The sequence below is a fragment of the Hibiscus syriacus genome, unplaced genomic scaffold (genome assembly GCF_006381635.1).
Source record: "Hibiscus syriacus cultivar Baekdansim isolate YM2019G1 unplaced genomic scaffold, ASM638163v2 tig00110570_pilon, whole genome shotgun sequence".
Lineage (NCBI taxonomy): Eukaryota > Viridiplantae > Streptophyta > Magnoliopsida > Malvales > Malvaceae > Hibiscus > Hibiscus syriacus.
The window spans coordinates 864708-880993 of NW_024062785.1; the positions used below are offsets into that span (position 1 = coordinate 864708).

General features: G+C 37.8%; 1 pseudogene; it reads left to right on the forward strand.

Moving 5' to 3' along the window:
• The window catches only part of LOC120132967, a 26524-nt pseudogene continuing 10238 nt past the window's right edge, over positions 1-16286 (forward strand).

A 16286-nucleotide genomic window follows, 5' to 3' on the forward strand; every position in this document is an offset into this window, starting at 1 on the left:
ATGGCTTGTTCGCTGGTCATGTAGGTATAGGAGTATTTCCTCTCTTTTTGTTGCTCGCTTTACTGCTTTGTTAATCATTTGCCTGTAAATTAGCAATCCTAAACCTGAATTTTATGCCATTCCATTGATTTCCTTTCTGGTTTGCATAGAAGTAAATTAAGTGTCCATGACCTTAACTCCTAGATGTCCTAGTCATTACAGCTAACCTACCGGACTACTTACTATTATTCTTTCTTCTCTACTTCTTTAGTCTTTTAAGGATGTCTTACCCTAATTAAAGCCTAGTTAGTTTGTCCCATCACTCTTTTTTAAGCTGAAATTGTTTAGTGGGCTCCACATTCCATAATATTCTTACCACTACGACTTTGGTATCCTGGCATAGGATTCAAAGCTTACTTTTGAAATACATAGAGTGATACATGATGCCTTGATTGCTGTTCAACTCCTGTCATTTGAGTCATCAATGTGTTTGGGTTCTAGTTAAAGATTCTGCACTTATCTGAGAAGTTCATGCTTCAACTTTTTGCATTGATATCTGTTCTTGCAGTTATTACAGCAACAACTATTTAGAAAACCTGAAGGAAATGATGCCATCCTAGCATATCAAGCCAGTGGTCTTCAAGGTATGATAGGTAGAAGCAATTTTCCGTCACCGTCAGGCTCCATGCAACTGCCCCAACAATCAAGGAAGTTTTTTGATCTGGCTCAACAACATCCTTCTGCCCAGGACAACAAACATAGGAGTCAAGTTGTTGAGCAAAAAATGCTGAATCCTGTTCAGGCTGCTTAGCAACAAAAGACGCTTTTAGTGCAGCAGCAAACTAAGACAGCAATGTTGGGCTCTGCATCTACTAAGGATCAAGACACGCAAATTGGAAACTCAAAAATGCAGGAACTTATTTCCATGCAGGTAGCTAAGCAGGCTCAGGAGTCATCCTCTAAGATCACATCTGAGCAGCTTGGTCATGTTGAAAAGCAGATGGAGCAAGGACCGGAGTCAGCTGCTGAGCACCGAAATGAGCTCAAGGCCCAGGCCCAGGCTTCGGTTAGTGGAAAATCAATGTCTGTAAATGTTTTAAGGGCAATGCAGGCCCAACAAGCTCAGCAAACTGTTCAAAACACGGGAAACAATCAACTTGTTATGGCTGCACAGCTGCATGCATGGGAACTTGAGCATAATATTGATCTGTCGCAGCCTGCAAATGCCAACTTGATGGCGCAGCTCATTCCACTCATGCAGTCTAAGATGGCTGCCCAGCAAATAGAAAATGAAAGCAACATGGCTTCTCATTCATCACCTATGCATGTATCCAATCTGCAGGTCTCTTCTCCATCAGTTCTAAGCGAGAGTTCTCCCCGGGGTAATTCATCCAATGATTTATCTGCCCATTCTGGCCCTTCAAAAACCAGGCAGAGAAGTATATGTAGCCCTTTTGGCTCAACTTCCAGCTCTGGGGTGGCTAACAATGCTAACAACATTGCAATGCAACGGTTAGCTATTCATGGCCATGATAATCAAGTGTCTCCCAGGCAAACAGTTTTGTATGGAAATGGGATGCCTCTTATGCGTCCTCCACAATCATCAGCAAATATTAGCCAGAGTGCCGATCCATCTTTTCCGGCAAAAAATTCATTAGGTGGCACTGAAACACCACAAATACCGCATGTCAAACAGTTAAAACGATCTTCTCCGCTGCCTACTACTACTAATAAAGATGGAGGATCAGTTAACAAGTCACCATCATTAGGGGGAGCAGCAACCAAGATCCCGCAGCAACATTTTGGTTTCACTAAACAACAACTTTATGTTCTCAAAGCACAAATACTAGCATTTAGGCGCCTTAAGGTGTACTAAACAGCTTTTTATATTTTCCTTTTCTACAAATTGCTTGCATGGAGTTCACTAAAAAAAATTATCGTATGGAATATTCTAATTTTTGTGGTTATTTGACAGAAAGGAGAAGGTACACTTCCACTGGAACTTCTTCGATCCATTGTTCCCCCACCACTTGAGCTGCAGCATCTCCAATTTCCTCTAGGTGGACATATTCTGGACAGAAATGGCGGAAAGAGTATAGAAGATCAAGTGAATCATGGGGAGTTTAAGGAGAAAGTTTTGCACACCGGGTCTTCTACGAATGGACTGAATGTTACTAAAGAGGAAGCTTATGCTGGAGATGATAAAGAAGCGGCATCAATAGCTCCTATGCAAGGTGTGTCAGCCACTGCCAAGGAGTTTTCATCTACTTTACCTCCTGGAAAACAAGAGCAGCAAAGTTCTGTCTTTTCTGCAAAGTCAGACCTAGAAGTAGAACGTGGTCTTCTAAAAACTCCTGTTACAAGTGATTTTAGTGCGGAGAGAGGAAAGGCTGTTGTACCAGAAGTTGCTGCATCTGACGGAGGGCAAACTAAGAAACCTGTACAATTAAACTCTGCTCCCCAGCCTAAAGATCTTGGCTCTGCCAGAATGTATCATGGACCACTATTTGATTTTCCCTTCTTCACTAGGAAACATGACTCATACGGCTCAGCTATGTCTAAGGGCAACAATAATCTGACTGTGGCATATGATGTCAAAGATCTTCTCTTTGAGGAAGGCATTGAAGTCCTTAGCAAGAAACGATCAGAAAATTTAAGGAAAATTGGTGGCTTACTAGCTGTAAATTTGGAAAGGAAAAGGATTAGGCCGGATCTTGTTCTGCGACTGCAAATTGAAGAAAAAAAGATCCAACTTATAGATCTGCAGGCACGTTTAAGAGATGAAGTTGACCAGCAGCAACAAGAGATAATGGCGATGCCTGACAGGCCATACAGGAAATTTGTCTGCCTGTGTGAGCGTCAGCATATGGAGTTGACCAGACAAGTACAAGCCACTCAGAAGGCCCTGAGAGAGAAGCAATTGAAATCCATCTTTCAGTGGCGTAAGAAGCTCTTGGAGGCTCACTGGGCCATTCGTGATGCACGAACTGCTTGTAACAGGGGAGTGGCCAAGTACCATGAGAAAATGTTACGGGAGTTTTCTAAGAGGAAAGATGATGACAGGAATAAAAGGATGGAGGCTTTAAAGAATAATGATGTCGAAAGGTACAGAGAGATGTTGATAGAGCAGCAGACAAATATGACTGGTGATGCTGCTGAGAGATGTGAAGTTCTTTCATCATTCCTGACACGGACTGAGGAGTATCTTCATAAATTGGGAAGTAAGATAACCGCAACCAAGAATCAGCAGGAATTGCAGGAGGCAGCAAATGCTGCTGCAGTTTCTGCACGGTTGCAGGTAGGATTTCTTGGGCTTTTCTTCTCCTGTACGCACTCTGGTCATCTTTGAAGTTTTTCCCCCTTCTCAGCTCTAAAAATTTTGGACCCAGTTATGAGCTAAAAAACTATTACATATCCTTCCATCGCTGTATGTTTTAGTAGATTCCATGTTACTTATTTTCTACTTCTTGACAAAAGGGTCTATCAGAAGAAGAAGTTAGGGTTGCAGCAGCTCGTGCTGGAGAGGAAGTAATGATAAGAAACCGGTTTACGGAGATGAATGCACCCAAGGATGGTTTATCTGTTAGCAAGTAAGTTATGTTTTTAATTTGATTATAGGTCTTTTCATGACTTATTGATGATTCAAAAGGGTGCATCAGTCATAAAGCATGAGTGGGATGGGATTTATATTCTGAGACAGTTAAATAGGGCCTATGCAGTAACTTTTCTCGTGTTCTTTTGCTCGATAACTATCATTTCATATTGTGTATTTCGATTTAGCATCATTTCTTATTGTGTATTTCGATTTAGCATTTTTTAATACTAAGGACCTTTTTTTCTCTAAGGCCGCCAAATTTCTGGCAGTTTTAGTTACTTTTCATTTATCATGTTCAGGTACTATAATCTTGCTCATGCGGTAAATGAAAGAGTCATAAGACAACCATCAATGTTATGAGCTGGAACATTGCGCATCTATCAGCTTGTAGGTTGCTAATTTTAAAATCTTGGGATTCCCTCCTTTTTGTTGGTTTTTATTCCTTTTAGTTTCCAACTATATACTCTAGGCAGTTAAAATTTTCATATTGTCTGTGTATTTTATTTTGTAGGTTGGATTGCAATGGATGCTTTCTTTGTATAATAATAAACTAAATGGTATCTTGGCAGATGAGATGGGTCTTGGGAAGACTGTTTAGGTATTTATATTTAAAAAAAAAAATCTAGTTGTAAGTTGTAACACTGCAGTTCCATATTGTTATCTGGGTGTTAGACTGTGTTAGGATTAATCCGAGCAGCATTTATTGTTTTGGTACATAGTTATATGTTACAGTAGGGTTGCATTTACATTTTAGGTGATACCTTATTCTTCAGGTTATGGCATTGATTGCTTATTTGATGGAATTCAAAGGAAATTATGGTCCACATCTTATAATTGTTCCTAATGCTGTTCTGGTAAATTGGAAGGTTGGTATTATTTTTGCTTTATGTTAATAGCTTTAACATTTTCCCAATATTATTGAACGAAGCTAAGTCCTTTTTTTTTCCAGAGTGAGCTCCATAATTGGCTGCCATCTGTGTCATGCATCTATTATGTTGGAGGAAAAGACCAACGATCAAAATATTATTTTCTCAAGTAAGAATTATAAGTTTCTGTGTTTAGTTGTTCTTTCAAGTGTCCAAATTTGTTGAACTTTCACTTGGTTTGCTTGTTTCATTGGAGGTTCTGGCAATGAAGTTTAATGTCCTTGTCACAACTTATGAATTCATCATGTATGATCGGTCAAAACTTTCTAAAATTGATTGGAAGTACATCATAATTGATGAAGCACAGCTGATGAAAGACAGGGAATCTGTTTTAGCTCGTGATCTTGATAGATACTGCTGCCAGAGGCGGTTACTTCTTACTGGGACACCATTACAGGTCTGTTGAGGACGCTCTCTGATATGTTCAGAAATTGAAAATTGTTCACACATATAAGCATTCGGAAAGATTTGGAAAACATTTTTGCTTTACTGACATGACTGGCATCTGACCACTTGTTTGTTGACCAACCTTACTACATACGCGTAGTCACACATGGACACACCTGTTCATTTAGGGGTAGGCTAGTCTCTTAACTTTAGGAATCATAAGTTCCAAATACTAGGTTTGCATCATCGCTTTTCTCATTGGTTCGTCACTAAATCTCTATTTGAAGGATGAATGAAGAGCTTATGATTTGAAGCTCTTCATTCATCCTTCAAATAGAGATTTAGTGACGAACCAATGAGAAAAGCGATGATGCAAACCTAGTATTTGGAACTTATGATTCCTAAAGTTAAGAGACTAGCCTACCCCTAAATGAACAGGTGTGTCCATGTGTGACTACGCGTATGTAGTAAGGTTGGTCAACAAACAAGTGGTCAGATGCCAGTCATGTCAGTAAAGCAAAAATGTTTTCCAAATCTTTCCGAATGCTTATATGTGTGAACAATTTTCAATTTCTGAACATATCAGAGAGCGTCCTCAACAGACCTGTAATGGTGTCCCAGTAAGAAGTAACCGCCTCTGGCAGCAGTATCTATCAAGATCACGAGCTAAAACAGATTCCCTGTCTTTCATCAGCTGTGCTTCATCAATTATGATGTACTTCCAATCAATTTTAGAAAGTTTTGACCGATCATACATGATGAATTCATAAGTTGTGACAAGGACATTAAACTTCATTGCCAGAACCTCCAATGAAACAAGCAAACCAAGTGAAAGTTCAACAAATTTGGACACTTGAAAGAACAACTAAACACAGAAACTTATAATTCTTACTTGAGAAAATAATATTTTGATCGTTGGTCTTTTCCTCCAACATAATAGATGCATGACACAGATGGCAGCCAATTATGGAGCTCACTCTGGAAAAAAAAAGGACTTAGCTTCGTCACTAAACATCAGAACACCTGTTCGTCACTAAATTTTTACCTGTTCATTTATGTCTTCAAATGTTGTTTAGTCATTGTTGAAATTCTGATGTTCTTTCCTTTCAATCTTTTATCTGGTAAAAATTAACAGGACTCCTCCCCATTGTTTAGTTTATATCTTACCCTCTGGCTTGTTTAGTTAACCTGTTTTTTAACACTTTACTTTGTACCTTAGTTTGGGTTATTTGAGGCATTGAAGTAATAAATCTATTTGCCCTTGTTTACCGCCTCACTTTCTTATGTATATGCGTGTGTATATAAAAAATGTATATATATTTGTGTCACACGTGTTTTTCGATTATTTTATATATTTTACAAGCTGAATAATGAGTTTCATTTATGCAACAGAATGACTTGAAAGAACTCTGGTCACTGTTAAATCTTCTGCTTCCTGAAGTGTTTGATAATCGCAAGGCATTTCATGATTGGTTTTCACAACCATTTCAAAAGGATGGCACTATGCATAATGCAGAGGATGATTGGCTTGAGACGGAGAAAAAGGTTATCATCATCCACCGACTTCATCAAATTCTAGAGCCTTTTATGCTTAGACGCCGTGTTGAAGACGTGGAAGGTTCCCTTCCTCCAAAGGTATGATGTTATTGCGGTCGTATTTGAATAATCACTATCATACTGCTTCTTCTAATGATTTTATTTCATTGCCGAATTGCAAGTCTCAATAGTTTTAAAATGTAGAATGTCAGCTATTCAGAGTGCCATTTATGATTGGATAAAGTCAACTGGGACTCTTCGAGTTGATCCTGAAGGTGAGAAGCTCAGGGTTCAAAAAAATTCACTATACCAGGCTAGGGTGTATAAAATTTTAAATAACCGTTGCATGGAGTTTCGAAAGACTTGCAATCATCCTTTGCGTAATTACCCGTTTTACAATGACTTATCCAAAGATTTCCTTATAAAATCTTGTGGGAAACTGTGGATACTAGACAGGATCCTAATAAAACTGCAGAGAACCGGGCATCGTGTGTTACTCTTTAGTACCATGACAAAGCTTCTGGATATCTTGGAGGAATACTTGCAGTGGAGGAGGCTTGTCTATAGACGTATTGATGGAACGACTAGCTTGGAAGATCGTGAATCAGCTATTGTTGACTTCAATAGCCCCGACTCTGAATGCTTTATATTCTTACCAAGTATTCGTGCAGCTGGCCGTGGTCTAAATCTTCAATCTGCCGACACTGTTGTTATATATGATCCTGATCCAAATCCTAAAAATGAGGAACAGGCAGTTTCTAGGGCCCACCGAATTGGACAAACAAGGGAAGTCAAAGTCATTTACATGGAAGCAGTTGTAGACAAAATCTCTAGTTAGCAAAAGGAGGATGAACTAAGGAGTCGAGAAACAGTTGATTTTGAGGACAATTTTTCAGGTAAAGATAGATATATGGGATCTATTGAGAGCCTCATAAGGAATAATATTCAGCAGTATAAAATTGACATGGCTGATGAGGTAATCAATGCTGGGCGTTTTGACCAGAGAACGACACACGAAGAGCGACGCATGACTTTAGAAACATTATTGCATGATGAGGAGAGGTATCAAGAAACTGTCCATGATGCTCCTTCATTGCACCAGGTAAATCGCATGATAGCAAGAAGTGAAGGAGAAGTTGATTTGTTTGATCAAATGGATGAAGAACTGGATTGGATAGAGGAAATGACTTGCCACGAACAGGTACCTAAGTGGCTTCGTGCTAATAGCAGAGAAATGAATGCTACTGTAGCTACTTTATCTAAAAAGCTATCAAAGAACATTTTGTTTACTGCTGGTGTTGTTGGTGTCTCAAATGAAATGGAGACGGAGAGAAAAAGGGGGCGACCCAATGGAAAAAAATTGTCTGAACTACAAGGAAATGGATGACGATAATGGGGGACACTCTGAGGCAAGTTCTGATAAGGGAAATGGTTATTCTGCGAATGATGAGGGAGAAATTGGAGAATTTGAAGATGATGAATTTGGTGGTGCTGTTGGTGCACCACCTGTAAAAAAGGACCGGTCAGAAGAAGATTGCCCACTTGGTGATAATGGTTACGAGTGTGACCAGACTTCAGAACACATTAGAAACAATCACATACTTGAAGAAGGTGGCTCTTTACGGTCATCATTAGTCAGTCGAAGACCACAACAGATGATGTCTCCTGTTTCTCCTCAGAAATTTGGATCTCTCTCTGCATTAGATGCCAGGCCAAGTCTGTTGCAAGAAGGCTGGTGTGCCTCTTTTCCTATAATAATACGTTATTATGGCATTTGTTGATTTCTTCTATTTTCTCACGTTATGTTAATTTTAGCAGCATGATGAACTTGAGGAAGGTGAAATTGCGATATCTGGATATTCTCACATGATTCACCAGCAATCTGAAAGCTGGATTCATGACCGGGAGGAAGGTGAAGATGAACAAGTTGTCCAACCCAATATAAAACGGAAGCGTAGTATCCGGGTTCGACCTCGTCATACTGCGAAAAGGGCAGAGGATAAATCTGTCACTGAATTGCCTCATCTCCAACATGGAGAATCAACTTTGTTGCCTTCACAGCTGGACCAAAAGTACCAATCACACTTAAGGATTGACACTGAAACAAAACCAACTCGTGAGCGTAGTGTTTTCAGGCATGATCCAGATGATTCATCTTCTAAAACTAAGAGGAACTTACCTTCAAGAAAAATAGCTAATACATCTAGGTTGCATGCATCACCTAAATCTGGTAGAGTGAACATGGCTGCTACTTCAGAAAATGCTGGTGAACCCTCCGGAGAGAATTGGGACAGTAAACTGGTTAATAGAAGTGGGTCCTCGAAATTTGGTGTGAAGATGTCTGATGTAATCCAAAGAAAGGTATAAGTGAAGTGATTATAATGCTTGTCTTTAGATTGTGAATCTTTATATTATTTTTACCTTAATTGTTTAAATCATTGCCGGATTGTTTTCTCCTGGTCATTGGTGGTGAGTTGAATTCGCAATTCTTGTCTTAATATTTTGAATTTCTCGTAGCAGGCTCTGACCAGTCACCATTGGCTGACTTTCCTGATTTTAGTTTGTATCCTTTCTATTGCATCTAATTTTCAGCATACACCATTGTCGAAACGATTTTTTCTTAAACAAAGTGAAAAAGTGAGATTTTGAAAACCACATTAATTTTTAATTTACATCTTTCAATTGATTTAATTTAAAAACAAATACGATTTAAAAACCTTTCGTTTCGAAAAAATTTAGGATTTTCTTTACGATCGAAAAAAATACGGTTCAAAGAGTCACCACCAATCTTTGATTAGGGTGTGATTGGGCACTCAAAAAATGTTTGTTATTTTAAATAAAAATTAATTTTAATTAAAACAACAAATTAATGTCTGCGTTACCAAAATCCGAGTTCGGGAGTCGGTTAAGTGCAGGGAAGGATTAGTACCCCCACAACGCCCTAAAACGGTACCTAGTCGATTAATTAATGTCTTTGCAATGAACTTTACAAATTCGAATTTAATTTGATTTTTGATCCCATAAAAAAAGATGTAAATTTAAAAACATTCAAAAGCACTCAAATAAATTAAATTAAAATTACCAAGTCGTTTTAGAAAGATAAAGAATGTTCGATTATTTACAAATATCGAAACCATATCTTAAAAGCTATAACAACATTTTTCGATAAATTTAAATAAACGAACATTTCCTTTTCTTTCGTTCCCAAATTTTAGGTGACGAATCAATTTTTGGTTTCACTTTCGGGATACACTTTTAACTTAAAATGGTCATAACAGCCCTCTAATCAGTTAAGACAGGCCACTCAAGACAATTTTAAATTAAAAGGGTATTACTCTTAGTCCGATTATGTAATAGATTGAGTATGCACGTGAGGGTATCATACAAATTGTGCAAAAAAATGTCATGTCAAAATTAATTAAATAAAATTAAAAATATTATACAACGTGACATACAAAAAATTATATACATATATTTTAATTAAAAATTAAAAATTATGCATATTAACATATTATGTACACATGTGACCTAAATATAAAAACAAAATCATAACATGCCGAACTATAAATTTTAAAAAGTGTATACATATTAAAATAATGACTAAATTTAAATATATACAGAATTAAGCATTCAAAATTCGAAATAAGCCAATGACCTAAATGCACATTCATTGCAAATCTGAGAGGACTAAAACTTAATTATTTTCAAAGAGGAGCCTAAGTAAGTAATCAATATACAAAAAACGGCAAAACTACTTATTCAATACACTAAAAAGCTGAAATATAATAAAAAAACATGGTAACAGTGACTAAAGCATAAAAACTTAATGAACTTTCAGGGACCTTAAACAAATTAACCTTAAACATTTAATATAAAACCTAACTAAAACTTAAACCTAAGCTAAATACACCTAAACTAAACACGACAGCCATTTCCTTCACCATTCCACTCTCTCTCTCTCTCGTGCTCACATGGCTGCCGAGAGCCTCAATGTCCAACCTTCGCCCGAGTTCCATCATCGCCTAGGCTCAAACAAACTCTCCTCTTCTTAATTACAAACCCAAAGCCTAAAAACCGAAACTAAGTTGAAGTTCGAATATGGAATTATCTCAACTGCGACTACTCTACAACTCCGACGAAGGGACCCAACCATTACCGACCTCTGTACTTCGACAATAAACCCGAACCAGTTAGGTAACAGACCCAATCTTTTTATTTTTTTCTATCTTGAAATATTCCTTTTTATAATCTAAAGACTACATTTTGAATCATACGCAGGTTATACGAAAGATTCTCAATATTCTAACCCCGATTCTGACAACGTTACAACCTCGACGACTCATTTACCTCGACTACACGCATACCCGAAGGCAAATCCAACCTCTCTCACTTTTATTTCGTTACTTCGAAACTAAAAAGATCTAAGAAAAGGTTCCATCTTTTTTCTTTCTTATTTTCTTGATTTTAAATATTTTTGTTTCTTTGGTTTTTCGATTAGGGGAATTAGAAATAAAAAAACGATATCTTGCTTTCAATCTATGCTTGGTTATTTCTATACATTGTTTTAAAAACGAAATAAATAAATAAATAAATGCATAAACTACTACGGTAAATAAGAACGAAGGAAAAAAAACCTTGTAAGAATTGTATCTGGATGCTAGGAAAAATCCTCTGCTTTTATTGCCTCCTCGGTTTTTTATACAATGGTCAGTGAGACTGCTGTTATAATGGTTAATTTTGCGATAGTTTCAGTAAAACAAACGTTGGAACAATGATTCCCCTCCAAAAATAGTCTCTGATTCCTCTGTGTTGCTCTCCGTTGATAGTTTTTTTTTCTATTTGGTTGATTGTCTTTTTTAGTGGTCCCTTTTTCCAGTGGTTAATCAGAAATTAAAAACCCCCCCACTCTCTACAAATTGTTCCCTCTCTTTTTATACTCAAAACTGTTTGTCTTAGTGACTTAATCCAACTGAGCACGGGTTGGGTTAAATATCATACTGGGCTCGATTCGACTTGTCTAATATGCTATAAGCTCGGACAAAACGAGCATCTACAGCTGCCCCTCTTTGCTTATTATCGTGCAACAAGAATAGAGCAAATATCAATAGATGATCAAGTTTGTCCGACCATTACAACTTCAAAAGATTAATCCGCCTCTCTGTTATTCCTGGATAAGCGAGACTTGAAAAATCTTCAAATGACGGGTCCACTCCCTATTCTTTCAGGGAGTATAAGACTCGAACAATCTTCGGCAAACGTGTCTGCTCCCTATTCATTCAGGGAGTATAAGACTCGAACAATCTTCAATAAACATGTCTGCTCCCTATCCGTTCAGGGAGTATAGAACTCGAACAATCTTCATAAAACGAGTCCGCTCTCTATTCCTTCAAAGAGTATATGACTCGAACAATCTTAACAAACGGGTCCGCTCTCTATTCCTTCAGAGAGTATAGAACTCAATCAATCTTCATAAAACAGGTCTGCTCTCTATTCGTTCAGGGAGTATAGAACTCGATCTTCAACAAACGTGTCTGCTCCCTATTCCTTCAGAGAGTATAAGACTCGATCTTCAACAAACGTGTCCGCTCCCTATTCTTTCAGAGAGTATAGGACTCGATCTTCATAAAATGAGCTTGCTTCACTACTCTTCTGTGAAGTCTTATAGATGATTTGCTTCACTACTCTTTCGTGAAGGCTTAAGATTGACTTGTTTTGAAGGTCAAACCTTAAAATCAAGCATTATCAATCATGAACATATGCTTGAAAAATATTATATTAAAAAATTTAGAATTTGAGAAAATTTCTAAAAATCCATCTCCATCATGAAAACTTGTCCGGAAGCCATTGGATATGTGAATCTGCTTTGGCTCAGTTTTCGTATAAACATCATTCTTGTCAAGATCTCAAAACCAGTTATCTTCATCTCGATGCTTCAATATCTTCAATCTTCAACTATCCCTGTGAAACCTGTAGATATTTAAGTCATCATGCAATTATGAATGTCATGATCCTATTCATGTCTAAAATGTATGCAGTTATGCAATTTAATGCGTTTTCTTCTTCGAAGGAACTCCCTCTCCTTTTGATCTCGATGGAACTCGGTTTCATCTTGGGCACAGAATATTTGACCAGTTCACCCCAGCTAACAATCTCAATTCCATATCTCTCGGCTTAACAGGACCTTGACTCATTTCTTTTTTGAAACCCGCCAGTACCCATGACCAACTTCTTAATCAATGACAATCTCTTTGTCTTCCTATCATGGCTGGGATTTTCTATGAATTTCAAGATCTTAGTTTCCCGTAACCACACAAGTTTACATGTTTAAACCATTGTCAACTTCAGAATACCTGCATTTTCCAAAACCTTTTGCACAATAATACAAAATGATCTCATGTACTTCAAGTTAAGCTATATGTTTTAGCCTTTCAAAATAAGATGCTTACAAAAGGGAAACTAACAATAAAAGACATCTCTTTGTTTATATAAATGCAGAGAATTTTTAGGTAACTACATGGCAAACTTTTAACTGGAAAAAGTAAAAGAACAAAAGAGTAGGTGTCTTCAAATATCAATAATGCAAATGCTTTTGAATTGACACGCCGTTAGAATGTCTCGAGAATAGCTTCTGTCGAAAGGATCTCCAACATTGTGATGATGCTTAAGAGTGTGAAGCTACTTCTAAACTCCAAAATCTCCCATCATTGGGTACCCTAAACCAGTATTGAATCTCATGTGCATTCAATTTCTCTCCTGGTTGTTTCAATCGAGACTCATTAATCCTTAGTCTCAATCCTGATCGACAACTGACATTGTTACTACCCATATCAGAAGCTCTTTCCACATCCAAAATCAATTCAGAACCTTCACCATGCACGAATTCTGAATTTCAAACTAAACTCAAGTCGCCCTTTGCGGGTTTTCAACTTGAGACCTAATTTGGTTTCAAGACGCCCTTTGCGGATTTTCATCTTGAACCCCCTTTTATTTATTTTTCTTTTTTCATTTTTTCATTTTTTTTCTTCTCTATTTTTCTCTCTCTTTTTTTCATCATTTTCATTTTTTTCTTTTTTTTTATTTCTTTTTCAAGAGAAATATTTTTTAATAGCGTCGGAATTCATTGGATAGGGTAATTCCGATCCGTCCATTTCGGTTAAGACTAGAGCTCCCCCAGAAAAGGCTTTCTTGACAACATACGGTCCTTCCCAGTTGGGCATCCAGTTTCCTCGGAAATCCTTTTGAACAGGTAAAATCCTTTTAAACACCAAATCTCCCTCATGGAATTCTCGAAGGCGAACTTTCTTACCATGTGCTTGTATCATACATTTTTGGTACATCTGACCATTAAAAATAACTTTCAATCTCTTTTCCTCAATCAGATTCAATTGGTCATACCTAGCCTGTACCCATTCTGCCTCATTGATCTTCACCTCTGACAAAATTAGAAGTGAGGGAATTTCCACCTCAATAGGTAAGACAACTTCCATCCCATATACCAGAGAAAATGGAGTTGCCCCAGTTGACGTCCGTACAGAAGTTTGATAGGCAAACAGAGCAAATGACAACTTCTCATGCCAATCCTTATAGGTCTCAGCCATCTTCTCTATGAGCCTTTTGATGTTCTTATTAGCCGCCTCTACTGCCCCATTCATCTTCGGGCGATAAGTGGTGGAATTATGATGCTTTATTTTGAACTGTTTACAGACCGAATCCATCATCTTATTGTTTAAATTCAACGCATTATCGGAGATAATCCTCTCTGGCAAACCATATCTACAAATGATCTCCTTTTTTAAGAATTTACATATTGTAGACTGGGTAACATTTGCATAAGAAGCTGCTTCTACCCACTTGGTGAAGTAATCTATGGCTACCAGGATGAAGCGATGACCATTTAAAGCTTTGGGCGAAATTTGTCCAATAACTTCCATGCCCCACATTGAGAATGGCCACGGAGCTGTCATTACATGCAACGGGTGAGGAGGAGTATGTATCTTATCTCCATAAATCTGACATTTGTGACATTTTCGGGCATAATTGATACAGTCTGTTTCCATAATTGACCAATAATACCCAAATCTCATAATCTACCTAGCCATAGCATGCACATTAACATGGGTACCACATATTCCCTCATGCACTTCTTCAAGAATCAATTTGGCTTCTTTCGCGTCCACACATCTTAACAAGACCTGATCCAGACTTTTCTTGTATAGAGTCTCACCATCAAGCACATACCATGATGCCATTCTTCTAATGGTTCTCTTATCATTCTCAGTGGCCTGTTCCGGATAACTCTGATACCTTATATATTGCAAGATGTCATAATACCAGGGGTTTCCATATTCTTCCTCTTCAATACTAAAACAATGGGCTGGATACTCATAAGTCTTCATTTCAATGGGCATCATATTTGAATGCTCGTTCATCTTAAATGTTGCTGCCAGTGTGGCTAAGGCATCTGCCATTTGATTCTCTTCTCTGGGGAGGTAATTGAAAGTTACTTCTTCAAATTCTTCAACGAGTTGCATAACCAACTTACGATATTCTACAAGCTTATGATCTTTTGTCTCCCATTCTCCTTTGAGCTGGTAAATTACTAAAGTTGAATCCCCATACACTTTAAGCATTTTTTATTTTGCGATCAACGACAGCTCTAAGACCCAGAACACAAGCTTCATACTCGGCCATATTGTTTGTACAATCAAAATTAAGCCGACTGGTCAAAGGATAATGTTCTCCCTCTGGTGAGACCAAAATTGCCCCGATTCCATGTCCCATGGCATTTGAAGCACCATCGAAGTTCAACTTCCAATATTTACTAGTGGATGTCACTGCTTCTTCTACCGAAATAGACATTAAATCCTCATCTGGGAAATCAAAGATCAACGGCTCATATTCTTCCGAAGCCCTGCTTGCAATGAATTCCGCTATAGCACTTCCTTTAATTGTCGTCTGGTTTACATACTGGATGTCAAATTCGGACAATAGGATCTGCCAACGAGCTAATCTTCCAGATAATGCAGGCACACCCATTAGATATTTCAAGGGATCAAGCTTAGATATAAGCCAAGTAGTATGATACAACATATATTGCCTAAGCCTTCGGGTAGCCCATACTAAAGTGCAGTACAACTTTTCAATGGGTGAGTATCTAGTCTCACATTCAGTGAACTTCTTGCTGAGATAATAGATAACCCTTTCTTTCTTCTCAGTTTGGTCACGTTGCACCAGCACACACCCCCATTGAATTTTCATAAACCGACAAATACAGAATCAATGGTTTGCCTGAGATGGGTGGCGCCAAGATTAGAGTGCTCTACAAATATCTTTTCACTGCTTCAAAAGCTCTTCGACAATCCTCACTCCATTCCCCTGAGTTATTCTTGCGAAGAAGGCAGAATATGGGATCACACTTTTCTGTCAGCTGTGAAATAAACCGAGCTATATAATTTAACCTCCCAACAGCTTACTACGAATCCCAACAGCTTCCCAGATGTTACCCCAAAAGTACATTTATTTGGATTGAGTTTTAACTGGCATCTTCTTAGTCTTTTAAAGAGCTTTCTTAAATTCACAATGTGTTCTTCCTCTGTCTTAGCTTTGACAATCATATCATTGACATAAACTTCTATTTCTTTATGCATCATGTCGTGAAATAATGTCACCATGGCTCTTTGATATGTTGTCCCTGCGTTCTTCAATCCAAACAGCATTACTTTATAACAAAACGTTCCCCACATGGTAACGAACATCGTTTTTTTTATATCTTCAGGGTTCATCTTAATTTGATTATAACCAGAGAAACCATCCATAAAAGAGAACAAAGAATTTCCAGCAGTATTATCCACTAGCGTGTCTAT